This window comes from Rhinolophus sinicus, linkage group LG02, assembly GCF_036562045.2.
Source record: "Rhinolophus sinicus isolate RSC01 linkage group LG02, ASM3656204v1, whole genome shotgun sequence".
NCBI classification, from domain to species: Eukaryota; Metazoa; Chordata; class Mammalia; order Chiroptera; family Rhinolophidae; genus Rhinolophus; species Rhinolophus sinicus.
The window spans coordinates 91,689,446-91,709,359 of NC_133752.1; the positions used below are offsets into that span (position 1 = coordinate 91,689,446).

Consider the following 19,914-nt stretch of genomic DNA (forward strand, 5'->3'; position numbering starts at 1 on the left):
AGCCTCCAGAAGAAGTATTACCAGATACTTGGGAATAAGAGAAAATGATGTCTGGAGATTTCAAGGACCCCTAATGAGTAACTATATTGAAAGTTACAGTATTAACATTTAAATTCTTATAATTTTCATGTCAAAGTAGTGTTTTTCAACCTCTTTTCATTATCACTCCTTTAAGGAGAGTCTTTTCTAGATAGTTTTTCCTTAATCACCGTTCCCTCTTCCCATTGAATTATATACCACAACTGTACTGTATATCTGTTTATGTGTTCTATGTACCACAACTATACTCTTTATCTGTGTTTATACCTGAAGAGTAAGGTGTTTTTTTTTTACCCCTAAAAACAACATTTTGCCTCATTGGGGGTGAAATTGCCCCCAGTGAGATTGCATGTGTTAAAGCATTTAATATAGACCAGGAGTATCCAAACTTTTTTCAACGTTTTTTACCAAGGGCCATATGTGGTAAAATACACAAACAGCCGGGCCACTCACTTGAGGTGAAGTACGAATTGCCTCACCTGGTTTATTTAAGTAAACTAAATAAATATATTTTTGGAATATGCTGTGGGCCAATTAAAAATGGATTGCAGGCCTCAGTTGGCCTGTGGGCCGCAGTTTGGACACCCCTGATACAGACCATAGGACCAAGTTTTGAAGAAAATGCAGTTAATACATCTTTGTAGAACTTGCTCTTTAAATGTCAAATGCACTGTGTACTGTTTTTTGTTTTTGTTCTTTTCCCCAAAAAATGTGTTTTTTTTCCCCATTGGGGGAAAAAGAGATGAATCTTTTTTTAAATGTGATATATGTGCTCATTGAAGTAAAAGGTCACCACCAAAATCATAACAGAGTGCCCATAATAATATCGAACAGTGTGTGATGGGGCATTGGCTTCCATAAAGAGCATCAGAGGAACTTGTATTTTTAGGGAAAAATATGACAGAAATGTATAGCAATCATTGCGGAGTTCAAAAAGGAACATGTGGAGGATGGTTGCTTGTGAAAGTGCTTGGTGATATAGTGGGAAGATGACTTTGTAAGAAGGTAGGTATTTTATTACCTTAGAGATGATTTAGAAATGGTAAATGCATGCTGATCAAATTACCTGGAAAAATTAAGGGTAGGAAAGCTGTGTTTAAGGTTCATGGAGATAAGAAAACATTTTCAGAGAAAGCGTGAGTAATGGGGCTTACATCCTGCTATCACTATTGCTGGAGGTGAATTCTGTTTGGAACACATTTATTAACACAGTTAAATACCAAATGGCTATTCCTTGAAAAGTAAAGGTGTTATAGAATTGGTATAAGGAATGCTAGGTGAAGGAGTTTTTATCATGGAAGGTAGCCCAAGGGCAATTCATGTATCACTCAACACTTACCACTAGTATCTTTCAGGAATTTTAAGAAGGTTAAAGCACTAAGATTGGTTAAATTGTTCAACTCTGTAGGCCCCACTTACATTCTGGCTGTTATTTTGTCTGCTTCAGTATTATACTAAGGCCATAACCCTCCAAACATGGTGGTCTCCTATTTCTGTACATTTAGCAGAATTTCTTTTCATTAGCCATGTAGAATTGAGCTTTCCTGATGTGCAGTGAAATGAGGCATGACCTAGCTTGATGGGCCATGAAGGATGCTCAGAGCGGGTGCCAGTCCCTTTAAAGCTGATGTCCCTATTTATAGCAAGGATAGTTTGTGCAGTTACACAAGCGATAAGATATTTCCCTGGTTTTACAAACATATCCATCCTGTACTTTTATTCTGTTTGCCACTTAACCAGCCTCCTTGTCACCAGTTATTCTTCCTCATCTTTTTAATGTAATCTTAACTTTCTTGAGAGATTTCTGTAAATCTCTCATAATGCTTCTCCCTTTAAAAACTTCCTGCCAATCTGTATTGCCTGCAGACTGCTACACTCCTTTATTAACTGACTAACCCATGTTACTCTCCAACCTCTTTTGTTGTTGTTGTTCTTTCCAAACACACACTCAGAGGTATAATCTGCTTCTTCTCCTTAACACCCTGTGCCAGTTAGATAGTAAGTGTCCATTCCTGCAGCCCTTGGCAACCACCATTCTATTTTCTGTTTCTGTGAATTTGACTACCCTAGGTATCCCATATAAGTGGAATCATGCAGTATTAGTCCTTTTGTGACTGGCTTATATCATTTAGAATAATGTCTTTAAGGTTCCTCCATAATGTAACATGTATCAGAATTCCCTTCCTTTGTAAAGCTGAATGATATTCCATTCTATGTATATATACCACATTTATCCATTCATCCATCAGTGGACACTCGGGTTGTTTCCACCTTTTGATTATCATGGATAATGTTGCTATGAACATGGGTGCACAAATATACCTTCAAGAACTTTTAAAGGAAACTCTATTAATTGTATGCAGAAAACTTACGCTATTATCTTACACTGTGTGTCATAAATTGAGCTCCTCCTCCACAATGTAATCCCCTCATTTTTTAATGCTGCTGAGTAATAGTGCTTTTAAGTTTAAATATGTACCTTGGCATAATAGTGATCTTTTTCAGCAACTTCTTTTTAGAGTAAAAGAAAATTAGGGGCAAAAAATCGTTGGACAACTAAATATAAAAATCAAATTATTTTTAGTAAAATATAGTTGCTCTCAACATGGGTAATTGTTTTAGCTCATTGCTGATCTAGGACTACAAATACATTTCACTACGTGAGTAAATTATTTTTAAAATATTTTAATAAGCAAAGGGGAACCACTTTACCAATTCTGTTACATTATTGGCTTTTATGAAATGTTCCCTTTAAATGTATACAAACATTTTATGCTATGCAAACATAAGTTTGGAAATAAGTAATAAAGTCTATTAAGGTGTTCAGTTGCAGATGAATTCATATCCTCCTATGCAGTAGAAATTCAAGATAAAAATATTGAGCTCCTAGTTGGAAAAAAATTGGCAAATCAAATATGTGTAAGTCTAGAAAACATGCAAATACTTTATCCTAATTCACTTTCATGTTTCACTATTGATGCGTGTGTAGTGAATTTGTACTTATATTAATTCTGTGAGGTTGTGTAAGCTCCGTGAAGATGGGGGATTATATCAGTTTTGTTTATTACACACAGTGGGACTCATTAGATATTGGATACACACAAATGAATAATTGTAACAGCATCATTTGGAAACTCTTCCATATATTTCCATCATGCCTTAAAGTGAAATTAATTAACAGAATTTTAAGAATGTCCCTTATAAGACAAAAAAAAAAACCCACAAAGGACATAAATAATAATATCAATAAAATTAGGTTTTTGGGTTTTTTTTTTTACCCTGTTACCGTGTTTCCCCGAAAATCAGACCTAGCCGGATCATCAGCTCTAATGCGTCTTTTGGAGCAAAAATTAATATAAGACCCGGTATTGTATTGTATTATATTATATCATATTGTATTATATTATACCCAGTCTTATATTAAAATAAGTGTCTTATATTAATTTCTGCTCCAAAAGATGCATTAGAGCTGATGTTCTGGCTAGGTCTGATTTTCAGGGAAACACGGTATTATCATTCTAATTTTAATGACCAACTAATTCAAGGTCAGTGCATGCTAGTATGAAAAAAATTAAGAAGGTAAACTTTTACTAAGTGTTTTTAATTGTTTTGCTCCTCATGGCAACTCAGTATTAAAGATGGATTCTCTTTATGGATTTTTATGTGATTTTTTTTAAAAAACTGTGGTTTTGGCCTTTGTGAAAAGATATGTAATTGCTGCCTCAAATTCACACCTGTAGCTATGAATCCTAAACTGTCATGCACCAATGACACCAGCAACATTGGACCGATTGTCATTTTCCCCTCCCTGCGGCCTTTGCTGTTTCTACTGCAGATATGTCACTGTCCTCTGGAACAGTTTGGGAGGAAGGAGGTGGCCAAGACTCTTCAACTGGACATATACTATTCTGAGCTGTGCCCGTTCTGTTAGCGGTCCAGGGGTGACCCCGACCCCCAGATCACCTCCGTGCCATGGCATAGCCAGTCCTTCAGGCTTCAGAGACCCATTCAATGGTCCTGCCAGTCAGGAGCTAAAAGTTCCTCACTTGGGCGGTGTCCCATGGCATGACCCAAGCTAGAATGAAATTCACCAAAAAGCAAATAAGCCAGTCCCCCTTTTGTATTATTACCCATGTTATTATTGCTAATTTACAATACCCATCATATTCTAGACACTGTCTGTAACAAATTGGGCAGTTCTTACTCCCCATCATTTTCTAAAAGGAGAGTACTGCAATATTCAGGGTTTCTTTTAAGAAAATCGTATTTGTGTGTATGTGTATGTGTGTGTATGTGTGTGTGTGTATCTATCCTTATATATATATATATATATATATACATGTATATACACACACACACATGCACATACACATATACATATGTATGTCTTCTCTAATGACAAATGAAATAATGAAATAATGGAAATCTATAATAAAGTATAAAAGAAGGGCACGTGAAAAATTAGGAGTGATATTTTAATTCCCATTTTACCTCCCTATTTGTGGTTCTTGATAGCTTAGTATAAAGTAGGTTGGGAAGAACCTGATGTGGTCTTCTAGCCCCGTGTGATGGACGTCCCCTGCCACTTTGATAGTCTTTCTCTCAGTGGTGAGCTCTTAGAGGTTGGGAAGAGATTCGTTCTGAGGGAAGTCTTCCCCAAATTCATCACGTTACAGGATTTATGCACTCACAGCTCTGATGTTTAAGTAGGACTGATTTCTTGTATCTGTAGGTACATTTCAAATTACTCATCTTTTTTCCTGTAGGAGTTCTGGTGTATACAAATGTGCAGGCTGGTTTCAGTAATGGTTCCAGGGAGATTTTCTTTGTGGCAGCTGAAACAATGTGTTCAAAGCCCTCTCCTGAAAAAGAAAAGGAATCCCCCTTGGCATTCTGCTTCTCCGCACCAGTGTCCCTTCTCCATGTACCCTCCTTTCTATAGACCTCTCTCTTCAGGGTGCTGAGCACTGTCCAGGCACATCTTCTGACATTTGTCCAGAATGACTCTGTCACTATAGACGTATTCCTCTCTGGATTGACCCCTTTCTAGATTTAACATTCTCATTTGATAGCAAACCCCCCTCTCTTGTTCCCTTCTAATCCTATGTCCATGATTTTCCCTTTGATTCTAGTTACCATATTTTGACGTGTATAATGTGCCCTGTCTTTGCCCAAATTTGTGAGGGACAAGTAAGTATACACATGATACATGGGTAAAACTAGTTCTGTACCTATGTAAATGTTTTTAATTCTTTTATTTATGCTTATGAGTTAAAAGTGTAAAAATAAATAAATAAATAAATGCTATTTAAATGCTAAAATTCCTTTATAATACAAAAAAAAAACACACAAAAAACAAAACAAGTACCTACATATAAACAAATAAAACTTTGAATTAAAAAAATTGAAACGAAAGATTTTTTTCCCTTGAAAGTTTGGGCCAAAACCGTGGGTGTGCATTATATACAGGAGTGCATAATACATGGCAAAATATGGTGGTAGATAAATTTATTTTCAGACTCTATGTCCTTAGGCATTTTGATAAAAATCTCTTTGTTTTAATCCATTGAACTTGGCCATCATCAACCCCAGCCTGGAATTCTTCAGACATTATGGTTGGGATATACCAGTGCCTGCCCCCACCCCCCCATTCCCCAATCTGGCCTATGTCACCTCAGGAGGGAGATCATCCAAAATCTGGTAAGACATAGCTGTCTCAGAGTACTGAAATCTTTCTGGAGCTCTGGACAGATGGCGGAGATTTCATTTTTTTCCATCATGGATGTTCACTTATTCCAGAAAGAGATCCCTCTCTAGCCTCACAGTCAAGAACTCATTCAGTTCTGGGGAACTGGTACTCCATCTTGGTCATTTTCCCCATGCAGAAGCTGGTAGCACGAGATTCCCAGCAGCCCCGATTGCAGTCTTTCTCTAGAGCCCTGAAAAATGTCCAAGGACCCAGGTCAGAAGAGTCACAGTGAAAATTTATGACAATGCATAAAAACAGAGAGAATTCTCACACCACCCAAAGGACAGCAAAAAAGCTCTATTTATTAAGCAAGCATAGGTAGCGCTCGCTTTCATACAATCCAAGGTGATTTTCTTACCTTCTCTCTCTTCAAACTTCTTATTCTTTCACTTGTAGTTTTTAAAGTATTTTTCACTTGTGTAGTTTATTGACCTCACTTCATAATTCACTGAGAAAACAAAGTTGGTAACGCTCTCACTTTGCCGTCACCAGTGTCTCCCTCCATGCCCCATGTTTCCTCCTTCCCTCCTGTTAGAACAGAAGAGGCATCTCTCTTGCTGTCAGAGTCCTCTTGTTCTGTTTCCCGCCTTCCAAGGACTTCCTGCCTTCAGTCATCTTCTCTTTCCTGCAGCATCCAGTCTTGCCGTCACTTCTGGATCATTCCATCAGCATGACATACTATGGAGGGACATCCCAGATCCTCCAGCTATAGCTTCATATCTCCACTCCCCTTCCTAACCAGACTTTCTCAAATGAGTGATCTGCACTTAACCTCTCCTGTCGTCACCCTTCACCCTTCACCCATCTCCAATCCAGACTCTACCCCTACAACTCCAATGACTAGGACAAATTGCTATGAGCAAGGTCAACAATCTCTGTGCCGTCAAATAAGTCCTCAGCTTTGTCTTATCTTACTCAAGCTGTCAGCAGCATTCAAAATAGTTGATCTCCAACTTGAAATATTGTCTGCTCTTGGCCTCTGTGACACCATGTTCTTTGGCCATTCCTTGCCAGCTTTCTTTCCTTTCTTTTTCTTTTTGGTGTAGGGAGGCAAGCTCCTCTCTTTCTAGTCAACCTCTCAAAGTTAGGATTCTTTAGCACTCAGAACTTGCTTCTCATCAATTTTTTTTTCTCCAGTCTCCACTGTAAGTTCCAGATTATATTTACAGCTGCCTATCAATCATCTCCACTTACATCTTTACACAGACCTCAAACTTGTCCCACTCAGAGCACTCGATTACCCACCTCTACCACCCAACACATTCCTCTCTCAAGCTTCCTCATCTCAATAACGGCCTCAGCCACCAATTACTCCTATTGTTTTTATCTCCAAAATGTACTCAGCTTTACCACTGCAACACTAGTCCTAGCCATTGGCATCTCTCATCTGGGCTCTGCTTCTATTCCTGTTCCTTTTGATTTCATCTGTATTTAAGCAGGAGAAGTATGAAAGGGGAAGAGGGGTAGCACAAACAGACTATAGTGAACCAGGGGAACATGGCAAAGAGCTAAGAGGAAAGAGTCCATGTCCAAGTGCTATTAAAGAAAATGAGAAAATATGAAAGTTTTGACTAGATGACTTCATCTTTGGACATGTTGAGCTGTGCGTAATCTGATGGAGGCAGTTGGATTTGAACAAGTAGAAAGAACCAAGCCGTAGGGCTGAATATAGACATGTAATTATCTAATATAACTTCTTCCTGAAGCCTTGAAAGGGGATGAAGTCACTGGGAAAAATGTATAAATGAGAAAATAAGTGTCAATTCTGCCTCTCAGCCTCTAGTTGCCTTCTTTGATTTCCCCTCCATTTCTTCTTCCAGACTCAAGTCTGCATTCTTCCTCTTTCCACAGCTGTACACCACCAATATCTACCCCTGGTTATTCCCTTCCCAGGATTCATACAAAATGAAGCACAGTGTCCCATGTTCCTTTTCAGTCTTGTTGTTCACCAAGATAAGCACACACGTCCACTTTCTTTATAAAGGTTTTATTGTTGAACATTTTGGCACTTAATAACTTCAATTATCTTGACCTAGCAGGAGAGTGACAACACTTGACAAACAAATACAGTCACACCTCCCCGCCCTGGGGATGACTTATCAGACATTCGAGTTATGGTATACAAAGCCAAAAATCCCAAAGCAGCAAACAAAACTTTTCAGCCATCCAAGTAAAATTACAACATCTAAGCACTACTACAACTGGAGTCTGTTGTTGTCTATTTTACTTGTACTTTTAGTGAGCCAGGTTTTCTGACTATGGCTATTAATTTTTGAGTTGTATGAAAGTCCTCCCTGGAAGGTTCTATCCTGATGTTTAGTAGAAGAAAACAATCAGATATTTTTGTAGCCACTGAATTTGATCATCCATTATGGATGTTACCAATTGCTGAAAGAATAAAAGACTCTTGCTTTAACAGGACTTGACACTCTTCATCTAAAAACTCTGGCTCACTAGCATTGCACAATTATCTAGACCAATAACTATTAAAAATTTGTGTTAATTAACCAGACCCCACATTAAAACAAGTCTAAACAAAATGTGAAATTTAAATACTGTCCAGAGGTTGTTGGGATGATGTTTTAAATGGGATAGGATGAAATAGAAAGGCATTCTTACGTTTTGAAGAGTCTGAAATCATTCTGATTTCATTCAGTTGAAATGATAAATTCACATTGTGCAATCTTCTTTAGTCACAGACACCAAACATTTACTAATTGTGGTCAGTACTAGTGTTCAAACTTCAGTGTTAGATGCTTCACACTTGCAGACCACTTGTGTTCTCAGGGAATGTTAAACCTAGCTTCGAGGTCAAGAACTATTTAATGAATGGCCAGTATATGCCTGACACTGGGAAATCAATTCTGAGTAAAGTAGTTCCTACCTCGACAAGCTTACAGCTGACTGAATTTACAGTCTAGTAAGACAAGATCTACATAAAAGACACAGTGGTAGAGGTCAGGTACCAACTGGGTAGGATACACATTAAGTGCTACAGGATTTCACAGGGGTGGGAGCTAGTGGGCTGCAGTAAGAGTGACTGCTGTCCATCTAACCGCAGCAGCCCGCAACTGGGAGCCCAATTTATTTGACTTCCCAACCCGAGTCAAATGGCTTCACCCTGTTTTCTGTCAACCTGCTCCTCTCCTGAACCCCTCCCCAGACAGAGGATCATTCTTTGCGACACTGACATTTTTCTGTTCTTTGTTCTTAATTATACTAAAGTACCTTTGATGCTTTGTAATTGTTTACATGTCTGTCCCCTTACAAGATTCTGATTTTTTTGGAGACTGAAGGCTTTGGCTTGTACATCTTTGAGTCCTTCCTGCCTAATATTATACCTAGAATATTGTTAGTGCCTCTTCCCCCCTCCCCCCCACACACAAAGTGTTTCTTGCATAAATAAATAAAGAACTAAATGAATTCATGAGATAGAAGTTGGTCCCTGAAGGCAGGTTGCAACGTTGCATTTTAAAATCAATAAAAGACCTTTCCCAGGTACATGGTAATCAAAAATAAAGAAAATTAAGTAGCCCATACAACCGGGGTTTTCATACTTCTGTGTGTCTCAGAGTTCCTTAAAGCTATTAAATATATAGATCATATGAGCTCCACCCCAAAATTAGTAAGTCTGACTCTCTAAGCATGATTCCTGTGCGTCTGAACTTTTTAAAAGCGCCACAGGTGATGTACCATCAAGGTTGGGAATCGTTGATAAATAAGAATACCTCATTTAACTGAGGTCTTTGGGAATGAGGCATTCCATGATGGTTTTGTAGATAAACTCACACTGGCTGCTGTGAGCAAGGAAATATAAAAAATAAAATAAAATAAATTACATGCCATTATCAAAAAAGACAAGAAATAACAAGTGATGGAGAGGATGTGGAGAAAAGGGATCCCTCCAACACTGTTGATGGGAATGTAAATTATTGCAGCCATGATGGAAAAGAGCATGGAGATTTCTAAAAAAATTAAAAATAGAACTACCCTATGATCCAGCAATTCCTCTGCTGGGTATTTACCTGAAAAATATGAAAACACTTATTTATGAATATATGTGTTCATTGCAGCATCATTTGCAATAGTCAAGACATGCAAACAATCTAATTTTCCATTGACAGATGATTGGATAAAGAAGATGTGGGGTGTATATACAGAGGACACCAAAAAGATGTATACACATTTTAAGAAAGGGAAAAACAGTATTAAAATTGTAATAATATATACTGGTAACAAAAGATGAATACAAGTCACGTTTGACTTCTGCAATTACAAGAGGTGCTCAAAGTGGTTACCATTAGCATAATTTTAATACAATGTTTTCCTTTCTTAAAATGTGTATGCGTTTTTTGGCACCCTCTGCATACACGCACACAATGGAATACTACTTAGTAACAAAAAAGATGAAATGTTGCCGTTTGCGACAACAGGGATGGACTATTATGCTAAGGGAAATAAGTCAAATTGGAAAGGACAAAGGAAGTATGATTCACTCATATGTAGAATATAAAACAAAAAGTAACAAACTAACAAAACAAACAAAAACAAACTCATAGATACAAATAGTTTGAGTTTTGATGGAAGTGTATGTAAAATAAAATACTCTCCTGCCTTCTTAAACAAAAAGCACCCAGCATAGTTTGATATTGCCCTTGGGAGTTCAGGGTCAACACTACAGATGTCACCACTGGATGTCATGGTTTTTCTCATTTCTTCCTTCATGTCAGTCTGTCAATCATTCCGTCTGACGTGACTGTTCTGTTGTTAATATCCCTGCCTTTCTTGTGCCATCCTACATATTGCTTTTCATATGCTATTGGCTAGGACAACAGATAACCCAACTTGTTAGCAACTGTATTTTGAATGAAAATCAACCTCATGGACTTGAAGAGTTTTATAAAAATCTATTTTAGCTGATCTAGCGCTGTTTTGCTTATTTCTGGTAAACTTCCAAAACACCCAAATCTAGAAGTCTGACACCCTAAATGGAGGGGGGGGGGGTGTCGAGGGAGTCCATAGAATTGCTTATTTAGAAGAGATTGCAAATAGTTTGACTCTAATCCCTTTATTTTACCGTAGAGCCAACAAGGCTCAGAGATATTTAATGATTTTCTTGAGATGAAGAGTTAGTGTTCATAAACCAAGTTCAAAAGAATTTGCATGGTCTGAGCCAGCAGTCGCTTATAAAATGCTTACGACATCCATGGAAGGAATATGGTCACTAGTGAGAATAAATTTAATGGTTGGTACAGTTCTCAAAAGTCTCCCCACATTTTATTAAAACCTATTTAATCACATCCATGCTTATTTATGAACATTTTTTTCCACCTGAGAAGTCACAGCTATCTTGAAGTTAAGGGACCTGGTTCTATTCATTTTTGTAGCCCAAGAACTTTAACATAGGATATGCTCACTATTTTTTTTTTCTTTTTTGCCTTGTCATGCTATAAATTCATTTTTTTAATCAAGAATCTGTGTGAGTTAATACATGAACATTTTAAATAAAGCATTCAACTTAGGATTTGCTGCCTCAAAATATATTTATGGAATACATTTTCTTTATTTAAGGAAGTCAGGTGCTTGCACTAGGCAAAATAATCCAGGTTTGTTTGTTTTTTAAGTATAGGCAGGAGAAAAACTTCAGAATTATATGAATGGCCTTACTGTAAATACAACATATAGCTTAAGATTTTCATTGAATCTTTGGGGCATTAAATGCCAATGAAATGCAGTAGTTCCCACTTATCCCTGGTTTTACTCTACGTGGTTTCACTTGTCTATAGTCAACTGTGGTCCAAAAATATTAAAGGGAAAATTTCAGAAATAAACAAGTTTTAAATTGTGCGCCATCCTGAGTAGTGGGATGACATCTTGCATGTCTCACCTGTCCTCCTTGGAATGTGACCCATTCTTTTGCCCATTGTCTCCACGCTGTGTATGCTGCCCACCCCTTAGTCACTTGGTAGCCCTGTCAGTTATCAGAGTGACTGTCTCAGAATCACAGTGCTTACGTTCCAGTCACCCTTGTTTGCCTTACTAATGGTCCCAAAGTGCAAGAGTAGAGATGCTGGCAATTTGGATATGCCAGAGAGAAGCCATAATGTGTATGTATGTATAGGAAAAAACATTATATATATATATATATATATATATATATATATATATATATATATATATATATATATATATGGTCCAGTACTATGCACTGTTTCAGGCATCCACTGGAGGGGGTCTTGAAACATATCCCCGACAGATAAGGGGGAACAGCTGTATGTAGGAAGCTAAGTAGTGAAGTGACTATGTCTCTTAGGACTGGTTGGGTTTTTAAAAATAAATGTTCCATACTTTTTTCATGTGTTTAAAAATGTTTAGATTCCTGCCCGTATGTGTATATTATATCCGTATGTGTATATATGTATGTATTTTCATCCATTAACTACAAACTTCTCAAATATGGCAAAGGCTGTATACAATCATGTGGTTCAGAGTTTTTATCTCTGGCCTTTTGTCTTCTCTGGTCCTGTTTCAGTTGGCTCACACCAAATTCACACAGTTCACTCAATTCTGTTACACCGTGACTGTTCACTTTATTAAACTGAATTTCACAAGCTCTTAGCGTGGTGTCTTTAGTGTCTGGCACATGGTAGGCATTGCAGTGTTTGCTGAAATCTTTGTTGAGTGCTGGGTGTAGAGGGCGGTGGCAGAATCAAAAGATAAAGGACACACCACTTCCCTGAAAGGAACTCAGTGTGTTCCAGGAAACAGGCATGCAAGGTGGGAAGGGTATGAAAGTTTGAGCCAAGCATGTGAATTCTTCTGGTTCCAAAGAGGAGCTTAAATGGGATGGTGGACACCACTTCAGGTCCCACACATGTAGCTTGGCCACATGTAAGGTGTTAAAAGTAAGGACTGGAAAGTTTGTCAAGTGAGTATTCCTGGAAGACCTTAAAATTAAGGAATTAGTTGTACACAATAAAAAAATAATCATCTTTTCTCTCACAAAACGTTATGAAAATATTCGTTTTAGCATCTTAACAATTCATTCTTGTTGGTATTATTTTCTCCAAGGTGGGAAACCATTCCATTATCCTGTTACCACTGGTCTCTATTAAACTGCTTATAGTTCAACCTTTGGATTTTCCACTTCCTCTGGAAGACTAGTTAGTGAAAGGCTAAAATTGGAGTGGAAATTACAGTGCAGTGGAGTTGGAATTATGGGTTAGTGTCCAGTCTCTATGACATACAGCCATGTGGTTTGGGGCCTCCATCTGATTTTCTTCCTATGCAAAGTGGGAGTAATAATACTTAATTTACCCACTGAAAGCACTTGACACTCTGACTCAGAAGGGATCTTGCAATTTTCAATTTACAATTGAGGTAAAGAAGAAATGTCTAGGTAGAGAGATATATGTAGTAAATGAAGAAATATCTGTAAAGATATCTTCTGAATTGTGAGTCCCTCTACAAACATCATGCACCAGCCATCCAACATCATAACACCACCACACATTTGGTTTCTGCTTTACTGCTTGTAGAGTCCCTCCACATAAAGTAACCAATATGTCCCACCCCAGAAATGTGAAACTCCAGTATATCCCTCTTTAACTACGGTCATCTCTCTGTACGGCTCCTTCGCAACAATGATTTCTCCTACCTCTGTTCTTTGATCTCAGATGCATCTCAGAGGTTTAGTCTCCTCCGTTTTCTTTTAGAGGAACATACCTTCCCAGCTTCACTTCCTTTTCTATCTTCTTAAAGCCCGTGATTGACCAGATGAATCATTTTTGAATAAGGAGTCTCAATTTCTTTGACACTCAAACCATCCTTCCACTCTACCTGCCTATCTGGGGTCCATGATATAAGCCACCTCCTTAACCTAATGTCAACACAAAGAGTGATGTGTGGAGAGTTGATAAAGGAGCTTTAGTGACCTTGGTTTAAATTTGGTCTGGTTTAAAATTGCTTCTGACACGGCTACATCTCCCTTAATAACCTTTCTTGGTTTACTATTTTCAGTTCAATTTTTAGAAAACAAGTGGCCTTTTAGGAAAACTTCCAGAAAGTTTATTCCTCAAGTGCTATATGCTTCTGAATATTCTGTATAGCTTTGCTAACAATACAGTTTTTAAGGTTTGGGATGAGACTTGTCATTTGCATTTTTAACAAGCTCCACCCCCACAGCTGAATTAGGTGTGGAACAAAGTTTGAGCATCACTGCTGTAGAATAGTCTCTCTTCAAATGTAAATTCTGAGTCCTGAGCATAGGGAGATGTTAAGGTGGTCCAGCATTGCTGTTCTGTGTATCAGTGATGCTTAGTCTAAGACTTAAGGAGAGTTAACCATGGCCCTTTTAAAAGTCATCAGGAAAAATGTCCATGCTTTGGCGCCACCCTCTGGCAAGTCAGTACAATATTTTTCAGGTGGGGCCCAGAACCCTTATTTTGTAAGTGTATCACAGGTGATTCGATTTGGTATTCTATGGCATGGTGCATCTGCAATGGCAATAAATGCATGCTTTGGAAAGCAGTATTTCGACTGCCGTTAATATGTTAATAAATATAAAGGTAATATTGGAGTTGTTATTCCAAGAACTTATAAAAATAACATATTATAAAAGTCTATAGACTTCCCACCAGTCTTTTTTTTTTTTTTAATATAGCCTTTACCCACTCCCTGAAAATAATATGTTATGCTTTTTCCTTCTTTCCTCAATGAAATCCCATTTCAATTCAGAATCACCGGTGCTGGTTTACATTGAATTCAAGGCAGTAAACCCTAAAATAGCCTTAATGACGCCTGCAAAGCATTTTCCTAGGAACAGACTGTGGACTTATTAGTGTGTGAAGCCATCAGTCAGTATTCATCTGGTGCACGGGTATGTTAAGAAGTGATGCCAGAAATGTGTGCCTTCTCCTATCAGTTCCACCTTCACCCAGAGATTTAATATAACTCGCTTTAAATAGCCAAAGTGGGGAAGGATATTGATTTTTCAGTTGTTTTTGCTTCTTTAACATGCTTATCTTTTTTCCTCTGGCTGTAAAGTAGAAATCGAAAGCTACCATGCAAAGTTAAAAAATAATTTCCTGAGGTTATCAACGGTGTCTTCCATGTATCTGAACCAGGGCCGGGGTGTAATTGGACAAGCGTCATGGAGCCACAGGTGCAGCTCCCTGCAACATTACTATCTGGGACCTTGAGCGAGACCCAGAAAGGTTGGGCTTCATCTTTTCACTTTTAACATGAGAAGGTTGGATTTGCTCACTGAGGGCTCTAATTGTCAAGATGATGAAACATAGGTTTCAAGATATCTCCCTGAAATGTCTCACATAGAAAAAGGGCTCTTTGACAGAGATCGAATAAGATGTCTGGTAGGAAGGAGCACTCATGGTGGGGTAGGGGACCATTGCAAATCTGAACATTACCACAGCTCGTAGGATTGTCACTTGGCAGCGCTGAAGGGAACCTGCAGACCTGTTATCTCACATGCAAGGAGGTGAGGGACAGACAGGCAGAGTGACTTTCAGGGACCATGGACTCTGGTTCTGGAGTCACTGTCTGGCAGCAAGTCAGGTGCTTAGTCAAGCTCATGAACCAAGGTGCTATGAGTAACTCAGTATGAATCGTTAGGCTGCATGAAGGTCAGGATGCCAGCTCACCAACTGTTTTCCTCATTCATGCACTCCTACTCAGTCACAGCTCACAGCCCTGACTTGTGAGATGAGCTTGGAGCTGGGAAGCACAGGGAAGCATCCAACTTGCCTTTTGAAACCTCAAACTCAACGTTGGCTTCATTCACCCAATGTGGGGGTGCCTGCTCAGTCCTAGACCCCATTCTACAAGACTGTAATTGTTGATCTTTGGAGTAAGAGGCACCTAAGCAAATCTTATTTATCCACTAGTAGTTTACAGGTGAACCTCAAGATTTTTTAGAAAGGATCCTCTGATACTTCATATTTTGACGGTTACCATTTTTTGTGTTCCTGTACCAGGCACCATGCTGAGAACTATGCATGTTCCGCTCTCTTCAGATCCACAAAACCCTCTTTAAGACGTGGGAACAGGGCTTAGAAAGGATTACATGCACTGGGTCACACAGCCAGTTCATGGCCAAGGTCGGGTTACCCAGGCCTTCTCAGTCACACAATGGCTGCATCCCATTCTGCTTTCCCTGGGCAGACCCTGACTTCTATCTTTCCACAGTTCAGAATTCTTGTGAATTTTGCGATTTTAATTTTCCTTTAAGGATGGTTTCCAACTGTGATGTTCTCTAGAACGTGTTAAAGATATTGAAAATGTATGCCATGAAAAATTTGTGGCATGTTGGTGTAACCATGTGGTATTGAGTGAGAAATATGTAATTAGTAAACTTCCTTAGTCTGTTACAGCAAGGGAGAGGATGTTAGCTGGGAGCCCAGTGAGCATGGTATCCGTATTTTCATCCACGTATGACCCAGTTGGGAAGATTCTCTTTCCACCAAGAGCAGGGTATGAATGTTAATCTGGCTGTTGTTAAGCTTGAGGCAGACCATGGAATAAGGAGAACCGAGGGCAGAGGCAGAGAGCTGAGGGCCACACGGTAAAAGGTGAGACGTTCTCTGGTTTCTGAGGAACTGGCATCAGGATTTTTGTTGTTTGTTTGCTTGTTTTGAGAGAACACTAAAAGAAAACACCTTTTAAACACAGCATAAGTTTGTTACGTGTTTACAGTGAACTGCAGACAACTGCAAACAGGCTGCTATTAGTAACAAAAGACCTTACAGTCACATGGAGGCTGCCATCTTGGGCAGAACTGGACCCGCTGAGCCTATGCCTGTGAGAAAAGGAAGCCCTGTGTTGGACGAGAGGGCTATCAATAGCTGTTTTGGGATTCATAGGGGCCCACCCATTAAGAAGAGCCATTTAGCAGGGAGGGGATAGAGAGAGGCTGGTTTAAGGGTACAAATTTTCAGTTATAAGATGAATAAGGTCTGAGGACCTAATGTATAATGTAGAGGCTATAGCTGATAACACTGTTTTGTATGATTGAAATTTGCTAAGAGCAGAATTTAAATGTTCTAAAAAAAGGTAAATATGGGAGGTGATGGATGTGTTCATTAATTCAATGGGGAGGGATCCTTTCAAATCATCATGTTGTACACTTTAAATGTCTTAACGATTTTATTTGTCAATTATATCTCAATAAAGCTGGGGGGCTGGGGAAATATGAGCCATTTAGAACCAAACTCTTTTCAAGGCTTTTCCCTCCCTGGGTTCACTAGAAACTACTTATCAGCCTAAACAAGTATAGGAAACCTAGCATACCTGAATTTAACTAAAATGATCAAGATACACAAAAGGAAAGAAGTAAATTCTAGATCATTTCTTTGTTACTTCTTTTCTCAAATTCTTCCATGCACATTGGAGGGGGAGAGGGAAATGCTGTAAATCTATGACTACTTGGGTACTTTAAAATTATGGTTAATAGTTAGCATTTCTTTTTGAAAATAGAAAGATTATATATATACAATACATAAAGATTATATATATTATATATGTATATATGTATTTTATATATATATATATATATATATATATATATATATATATATATATATATATATATATATATTTTCCCCCCTGAATCCTTTCCCCTGATTTTTTTTCTACCACAAATAACCAGAGAGTCTATGATCTCATCTCTTGATAGACCTGTGGTGAGAAATTTCTGCAGGCATCCTGGAGTTCTTAACAAAAATTCTGAGAAGACAGCTTATTGGAACCATAAAAAATTAAAAAACAAAACAAAACAAAACAAAACAAAACACAACTTCAAGGACCGATGGTGGGGCCTGACTTTCTCTCAAAAGATGATGACACATTGTTAGGACTGTTCTCTGAGGCAACGCATAAAGTGTACAAGGAAGAGAGCTCATTACTTTTGGAGTCAAACAATGTTTTTAATTTTCAAAGTGTATCTCCCAATTTGATCATTATCCATTAAACTTGTCTTTGAATGACTCTGGAATATTTGAGCAAAACTAACTTGTCCTCAAAGGAAAATAAGCTATCAATATTAAGGGCATTCAAAATGTTATACTTTTGATTTTGTTGACACTTTCAAAAAATGAATTGTAAATAAGTTTCAAGCAGTAGAAGCAAGAATTTTCCCCCAAGAATACCTTCTTGAAGGGGCCAATACTAACTTGGATACATTTATATATGCTTGATTAACAAAAAAGTACTCAAATTACTTGGGGATCACAATTCTTTTTTAAATTTGTTTTAAATATTAGAGGTGTGGGAATTTTTTTTCTTTTGGTTAGAGATCCAGTTACTAAAAGGCTGGTTCTCCTTGATTGTTTGGAAAAAGTCAAGTCCCTCTGTTTCTGTGCTAACTGTAAGTACCACCACATATAGTGCATCTCCTTTGTAAAACTTATCCCCAGTGCAACGAATAATGTTATTATTTCAATGTTCCTCTCCTGCTAGGAAGGATATCAGCCTCACAGAGCAAAAATCATATCTCTCTTGTTGAGCTCTGTGTTTGCCATAAAGAGGGAATCTTGCACATACAGGTATTCAGTAAATACTTGCTGAATTAAAATTATTTAGGAAATTATTTAATTACTGAAGTGATTCCACCAAGTATGAGTGGTTCAACTGCAGAAAACAGAATTCAGCATTTTTATGTCCCCAGCCTATCATCTTGACTGCTAGAGCTTAGGATCTATAGTCAGGGCTAAGAGAAAATGGATAATTGTATCCCTTGTCAGTGGGCAAGTGAATTAGCATTATCTTTCTGGAGGGAAATTTGGTAATATGCGTATATATCAAATCTTTTCAGATATAAACACTGTTTGATCTAAGAATTTATTTAAGGAAATAATTAAACATAAAATGTTTTAGATGTGTACAATGGACTGAATGTTCATGTTCCCCCCACCCTGTCCTTCCCCTCCAAATCTATACATTGAATCCTACCCTCTCAATATGATGTTAATTGGAGGGTGGGGCCTTTGAGAGATGAATAGGTCACAGGGGTGGAGCCCTGCTGTTCTCCACCACATGAGGATACAATAAGCTAGTGATGTGCCACCAGAAGGGGGTTCTCACCAGAGCCCCACTGATCTCAGACTTCTAGCAGAGTGAGAAATAAATTTTGGTTGTTTATAAGTCACCCAGTTTATGCCACTTTGTTATAGCAGCCTGAATTAAGAGAATGTTTTTTAAAATAGCAAGAAAAACAAAATCTAAGAATAGTGTCGGCACCTCTTATGCACCCTGTGAGTTTTCTCAGCCTCACTTGCCTCTTGTTCCACCCATCTCTGTGGCAGTCCATCTGCATGGGTGCTTTCTGCACCTCACCTTGTGTTCACTTCACTCCCCACTCAGGTCATCCCTGTTGACGGAGAGGTGTTCCGGTGTAGGACCCGGCTCATCAGGTTGAGTACCCAGAAACATAGACAAGTCACACCTTTGACCAGTGGGTGATTGAAGTGGTTCAGTAATACCCTCCTCCTGCCAGACTGTCCCAAGACCTGGTTTATGTGGTTTCTCAGAGGACAGTCCAGAGGATTAACAACCAATCATACCTAGTAGCAGCCAAGTTAGTGATGGGTCCTCACATTGTTTCTTTCTTTCCTTTCTTTTACTTTTATCCCTCACTTCTGTTTCCTGGAATTATACTCCTATATAAGCACTTTGCCTTGGCTTTTCCTTTCTAGGGAACTGAGAGGTTATCTAATTTGTTAAATAAGACATATTATTTATTTAGTGGTTACAGATATGGTCAGCTAATAAAAATGATTTGGAAAGACAACAGCTTTTTAAATGAAATAAACGGATTACAAAATTTTATGTTTGTTATGATGTTATTTTTGTTTTTTAAAAAGTATGTGTATAATCTCTAAAATGTTAGCTAGACAATGGAGTTATGGATGACATTTCCTTTTTTTGGATTTTGTTTACTGCACTTTCAAAATGTTTTACTTTTGTAGTTCAATTTTTTAAAGGGAAAATTCAGTTGGGTGTATCTTTTGTAAGAATTTCAACTGGGAAATAGAAAAGGAACAAATGTAAAAGCTACAGTGAAGAAACAGTGAATTTAAATTATTTGAAGAGTTATAAATATGAATTAGTAAAAT

General features: G+C 38.1%; 1 protein-coding gene and 1 long non-coding RNA gene across 10 annotated transcripts in view; one reads left to right on the forward strand and one right to left on the reverse strand.

Moving 5' to 3' along the window:
- CACNB2 (calcium voltage-gated channel auxiliary subunit beta 2) overlaps positions 1-19,914 on the forward strand; it is a 327,268-nt gene that overhangs the window by 250,031 nt on the left and 57,323 nt on the right. The gene's annotated exons all lie outside the window — the stretch shown is intronic.
- LOC141568442 (uncharacterized) lies at positions 4,665-6,507 on the reverse strand. Its single transcript, XR_012491566.1, has 3 exons — positions 6,147-6,507; positions 5,713-5,978; positions 4,665-4,901 (listed from the first exon to the last, which is right to left on the reverse strand). It is a non-coding gene; the product is annotated as an uncharacterized LOC141568442 (long non-coding RNA).